Genomic DNA, 6,828 nt, shown 5'->3' with positions numbered 1-6,828 from the left:
CGGTGCTGAGCATCTCTGTGTATGTCACTACAGTGCCTGGCAGTGTGTACTGGAGGCTGGTGTGCTTGGCACTGTGGTCCCCAAGTAAATAGGAAAAAAAAAGTGAACATGTGAACCAAAAATAGCTATAGCGTGTACTACTGATCTCAGTCCACTGGACCCTGCTGCCCAATACCTAGAAGTGATGAAGGGAACAGGCACCTGCAGGTCAACAAGAGTGAGAAATCATGCCTGTACATGTACTGCAGGTACACATCCAAATCCCCTTTTAAGTGATAGAGACGTAAATGAAGTTAAAATAGATGGAAGGCAGTGCTGCTAGTCATTCTCTGGGCTATAGGTATAACACAGGGTAATGTTTGATGCTGTCAAAGAATGGGCAGTTCACAGCCTAAAGAAAAAATGTAGCTGTGTTTTCATATAAATCCACTAAGGACTGGAAAGAAAAATGCACACGATTTCTGTAGTCAAGGGTAAGCACTGCTGGCATCACTCTGTGTCTGAATAAGAATAAACACTAAACATTATGAATATGGAAATAATGAAATATAACAGGATTTGTATTTGGAGAGAAAAATGGCTTATCTCAGTATGTATCTTGAGTGCATTTATGAGTCACCTAGTCTAAATAATGAGAGAGTTGAAGCACCACAGACAGGTAGTAAATAAAGCCCTAGAAATGCCTGGTCTGGCATGTGTTGCTCTGTCATGAAACGGAAGCATTCAATAGAGAGGAAAATTGACCAGCCACTGACAGGAGATAATGGACTTATCTGTTAAGGGAGTGAAGATAATGTAATATTTAATATGACATTCCTGATAACTAGTCAGGAAGATCTATCTGTGCCAGATTTCCAAGGTTATTTGTAATTGAATGCAACTGAGTATCACTAGAGAGCAACATAAAAGGGAAAGAAGGCTCCTGCAATTTATTGTCAAGTGCAGAGCACCTTCAACTCTGAAGATAGAGTCTCCATCTCAGAGAGCTTACAGGCCCCAATTTAGGGCCAATTTAGATTTAAGCAAGTAGCTGAGCACTTTGCAGAGAGAGGACAGCTCATTTTGCTGCCACTGAGGAAGGCAGACGTCTTCCTATCCTCCCTGTCTCTGCATCTCTGCCCCTGCTCACGGCTATGCAGTCATGCCTGTGCATGAGCTCTGGCACCTCTTTGACCCCAAACTGAGCTGATGTAGCATAATGCAGCTGCACAAAACTAGATCTTTTTTCCCCTATATTCCTCATCTGCTGGTTTAATGAGCTGGGTTGGCCTGTAGTTCATTTCTCAGCTGTTAGAGGGCTGGAAATTACAGCTCCCAGTAGGTACAGTCCTTAGTCCTCAGCATGCGGTAGTAGCCGTCTGGATGTATGGGGCAGAGCAGAGCTGGTGGGTCCTCTTATAGTGATTTAACAATGTGATTCTTGACATGTTTTGAATGATTGTTTTTTTCTGTAGCATAGGGTCTGATTCCCCACATCCGCACCAGTGCAGTATCTGCTGTTTTCAGTGCAGCTGGTGTAGGGCCAACAGAAAAATTAGGCTGCTCATGTTTTTTGAATCATTCGTGTAGGACATCTGGGCTATTCACTTTACATATGTGTAAAATCAAAAACCTCTCTTTTCCTATTCTTGCCACTTTTATTTTTCCACTATAATTCCAGCAAAGATGGAGTTCCTCCAAAAAAAAGCATTAATTTCTTAATGCTGAAGGCATTTAGAGAAGATGTAGAGAGCAAGCCAGTAAGTGGTATGTCAACATTTAAGGATGCAGACTAAACTGTGGTATTGATAAATCACCATAAAACAGAGCCTTATTTGGGGAGTATGACTTCAGCAGAGCTCCTCCTGCTGTTGACAGAAATTTTGCCCACATAAAGGATTTCAAATGTGGTTGAAACTGTGGCATTCACTTTTCTGTCAAGAAGCGAAGTGCAAAATTAGTCTCCTGACACAATTCTCACCTATCATGTACTATAATAACTATTTTCCTCAGACAAAAGCCTGATACTGGCACTGCAAAGTACTCATGACTGGAAGGATAAAGTGCAGTTCAGAAATAAGAGATGATGAGAGGGAAATAAAGAATGGGATGATTTGAGGACAGCCATGGGGAGAACACAGATGGGATGGAAAACTCGGAAAACACATATTCTTGTTATATGTGGAAGGAAGGAAGGAAGGAAGGAAGGAAGGAAGGAAGGAAGGAAGGAAGGAAGGAAGGAAGGAAGGAAGGAAGGAAGGAAGGAAGGAAGGAAGGAAGGAAGAAAGAGAGAAAGAAAGAAAGAAAGAAAGAAAGAAAGAAAGAAAGAAAGAAAGAAAGAAAGAAAGAAAGAAAGAAAGAAAGAAAGAAAAAGAAAAAAGAAAAAGAAAGAAAGAAAGAAAAAGAAAAAAGAAAAAAAGAAAAGAAAGAAAGAAAGAAAGAAAGAAAGAAAGAAAGAAAGAAAGAAAGAAAGAAAGAAAGAAAGAAAAGAAAGAAAGAAAGAAAGAAAGAAAGAAAGAAAGAAAGAAAGAAAGAAAGAAAGAAAGAAAGAAAGAAAGAAAGAAAGAAAGAAAGAAAGAAAGAAAGAGAGACAGGCCAAAGATACTGCCAGACTGCGGAGTGCAATGACAAACTGTCCAGGGCCACAGAGTAGCTCTGCTCTGTGCAGTCAGTATCCTGGCAGGGCTTGTTTGTCCCTACCCAGCTCTGAGCAAGCCCACCTTGCCATGTGGCACCCGTGCTGGGGCTGGTGAGCTCCAGCCAGTCCCAAGGCCAGGCACAGTGAGCTTGGGGCTGTCTGCACCCTCTTGTGCAGAGAGGAGAAACGTTTAAGTGGTGTGCTACTCTGCTTTTTGTGTTTCCCACAGGGCCATTGAAGCCGTGACATACTTTTCAGATCTCAGTCTCTTGGGAACTTGGTTTTTTGGGAACCAGAGCCTGCTTGCTGCAACCGTTGCCTCTGAGTCACTCATTGCATCAGCCTGCAGCTGCTGGCAGCTTTCCCCACTGAAAGATCTTTTCTATTTTTCCATTTTCATTTTCAGAGGCAGGGCAAAACAGCCCTGCCTGGAGCTGGGTGTTAGGAATCACAACTTCACATCTATCATGCTAACTTGACATTTGGGAAGAGTCCATTGAGTCCATTGTCTTTTCTTGCCTGGTGGTGGATGTTTCTGATTTACACCCGTACCGCATACAGATTCAGAAATACATGTCTCTTCAATTTCAAATGGTATCGCCATATTCAAGGCCAGGTTGAACGGGGCTTTGAGCAGCCTGGTCTAGTGGAAGATGTCCCTGCCCATGGCAGGGGGGTTGGAACTGGATGATCTTTAAGGTCCCTTCCAACACAAACCATTCTATGATTCTATTCATCAGTTTTTAGATTCACTGTGAAACTATGCATTGTGTGTTCATTAAATGGAGTGTTTCTTTGCTGGTTTGTGACTCCACAGATCTGGCTAATTGTCTTGTTGTTTGTTCATTTTTAATTGCTATTGTAACCCCCTGATTTCAGCTACTAGAAAGAGTCTTGAGGCATTTCTGGAAATCCACAGGTTTTGAGAGACTTTTTTCTCTGCTGGCAGCTCTTCTTCTGGGAAACACTTTTTTCTCTGCTTTTCATGCAGGTCCTTATCAGCTGTTGCACTCAGAAGAGTGTAACAAGAAAGGATAGGTAGTACCTGACATAATCGTTCCTGGAAGCACCAGCAGCTCAAATTAGGACCTCCCTGGCAACTTATGAGGGATGGGGTGACTTGGTTTTATGTGGTTTTGACACATGGCAGTGTGTAACTTGAGTCACAGTGCAGGATGCTCTCCAGTGTGGAAAGAAGGAGCAGAAGGAGCATATAACTGAATTTGGGAAAAAGAAAGGAGCTGGCTTTCACCGTAAGATAGAGAGGAAGTAACCCGCTGCTGTCCGTAATTTTGTAGGGAGCCAAGAGTACTCTCTATGCGGACAGTGAGAGCCCCTGGTGTTGAGGAACACCATTATTAACTTGATTTCTTTGTTAGTGTCATTCTCACCTATGCAACAGCTTCTGTCCCGAAACACTTGAGCCGCCATTTCAGTCAGCCCAGCATGTAATCTTTCTTGTTCTTCAATGTGTCTTTTTTCTGAAACTGCTGAGAAATACTGAAGTAGAGAATATACAGATCAGTACCTTGAAGCACTGGTTTCAATACAGCCTGAGGTATCCCAGACACTTGGCACAGATTTGTAAGTGGGTTGAATGCAATTATGACTTTGTAGAGATGAAAATAAGGGACTGATTGAAGTACACATTGAGGTTAGCCTAATGTAACAATACTGATCCACCTACAGGATTTTTGGAAGAATCTGAAAGAGAATATTTAAGCCAAAATTTCCAAATTTATACTCCAAAAGTTTATGATCTCAATTATTATCAGCATATGACTTGATTTCAAAGGCCCTCTTGTTGATGTTAATGTACAGGCTAAGGCCCACCATTACCTTCAATAGATAGGAGAAAATTAATAGGATTAAAAATCCTTCTCTCTCTGTTGCATCTTTTGAGGAAGTCAGAGAAATAGAGAACTGTAATTCTAAGACACAATAAAAGCCTAAGTGACATGAATCTCAGGTCTTGGGTCCAATCTGTCACTGCTCTACCCATAAATTATGCTCTGAGTTAAACTTGGGGTGTATGGCAGCAGTCAATGGCAGCTGCCCAGACTTAACTACAATGAAAAGTCAGGTATGTAGTCACACCTCACACAAATACTTTTGCTGAAAAAAACCCAATCTCTGGTTCAAAGCTGCCATAACCAGAGATAGGTCTCAGGGAGTATTTTGTTGTCATTGTTCTTTTACCTTTTCTAATCCAATGTAGACTTTCAGCATTCCCAACAACATCCTTGAGGAAAGGAGTTTCCTTACATGCTTCTTCAGTGCTTTGAGGAGTATTTTTTGTTTTGAAATTGAGTTGTCCTTGCTTCATCCTGGCATTGGAAGAGACAGTGAGAAATCAGTCCCAGGCACCACTCTTGGATGGCAAGCAGCAGCTCAGTTCCCATCATGTACATAAAGTCAGACTCTTTTCCTCCTGCTTATCATTTTACATTTAACTATACTGAATTTTACTGGCTCTATTAAATTCTGGTCACTGTAAGTTATTTTGATAGTTCTTCACAGATGGGTTTCCTCTTAACCACTTTGAATAACTACACATCAGCAGCAAACTTTGTCCCTTTAGTATTGTCCCTCTATTGCTTGCTTGCTTTTAATAGCTTCACTTATTCTGTAGCTAGCTTTTTTTTTCATATTTTTAAAGATAAGAGCTTTGCTCTGAGACCCTATATGCTTTCTCAACAGAAAAAGGTTTATTTAGATACTTTCCAGTCTGCTTATAGGGATTTTACTCCTTTGAATGTACTCCTAGCGTACTGTCAACAGGCTTCTATATTTTTGTGTGGTGTTTTGTTTTTTTTTTTTAAATTTTATTTTTTCCAAATATGTCTTGGTTTCTGGAGCTCTGGTATGGATGCTGGATAGAAGTATTGGGCCCTATTACAGGGCAGGTCTGCAAAAGTAGCATTTTGTCTGCAACGAGTAGGGCTGTGGTGCTTCTCTTTTACATTTATCAGTGCTTTCTGTAGCTGCTCAATCTTGGGCTTTCAGTCTTCCCATCATTTATTATTTTATTAAATAAAAAGTGCAGTAGTCCTATAGTTCCAGAACCAGCTTCATCCCTAACCCTGGGATGGGGCTGGGGCTGAGCCTGGGACCCCAGCCACAGCCCAGAGGATAAACTAATCTGGGGACCGGTCTTTGGGCAGCATGGCCTCTCCCTCAGTGGCCTCCATCCAGCAGCACTCCAACCCAACACCACGCTTTGTCTGTCTCCCAACCCCATCCCTAACCCTAATGGGATAAGACCAGTGAAGGCCCAGTGGGATCACAGCCATCTCATAAGGCAGCAGGCACGGCAGCCGGGATGGGGAAATCTGCACCTTCCTGTCCGCATCTTTTGTCTCACAGTCGAATTGCCATCCCTCTCCCTAGGAGGAGGATGAGTAGAGCTGTCCATCTGTTCATTTGCCACCAGTCAGGCCTAGCTCCAGCACGTCAGTTTTGTTTTCTTCACTCCCACTGTCTTGCTCCTCTTGTTTACCAGAAAAGTCCTTTAGGCCTGTCCAAGCTTTTGGGTTTTATTCAGTCAGGCTTTATTTCTGCCCTTTGCATTGTGTTGGATTTTTGCAGCCACAGTGGCAGGCTTAGCTGGCCCTTGGTTACTGGCTCTCCGAGGAGCAGAGACCCCATGCTGAGCAGAGCTGGCTCCTTGCCACATGCTCCTGTGATAGAGGATGGGTGTCAGAACAAAGCTGGCGGCATGAATTGGCATGATGAGGTGAGAAAGTAGGGTGCACGGTGCTCCAGCTGATGCTTGCCAATGTAATTGCCCTTCAGGCAATAATTCTTGCCAATGTGATGGCCTCCAGGGACCTTCTGCAAGCCAGCGTAAGCCAGAGCCACTTCTGCTTCCCCATCACTCAGCTGCCATGAGTGTTAACCTTATATTAATTCAAGACTGAACCCCTAGATTCACATTAGTCAGTTTTTCATAACAAATTGAAGGAAATTACCTTTTCTTTCAAGACCCTTAAAGTGGAAGGAAAAGAAAGCCGTAGCAATATTTGGAAGGATGGTCTTGGGAGAAAAACCTTTTGTACTGGTACACAGTATAAACACCATGAGGAAGGTATACTCATCTGGTGCTTGCAGCCTGCTTGGCACTTGCTATGGTAACTTGGTTGTTCTTAAACCAGCAGAAGCAGCTCTCAAAGCCACTTTCCCAATGTGTCCCTAACAATGGCCAGGAATGG

Source organism: Strix aluco, chromosome 6, assembly GCF_031877795.1.
Source record: "Strix aluco isolate bStrAlu1 chromosome 6, bStrAlu1.hap1, whole genome shotgun sequence".
In the NCBI taxonomy this organism is placed as follows: Eukaryota; Metazoa; Chordata; class Aves; order Strigiformes; family Strigidae; genus Strix; species Strix aluco.
Note: the sequence above shows the minus strand (reverse complement) of the source record.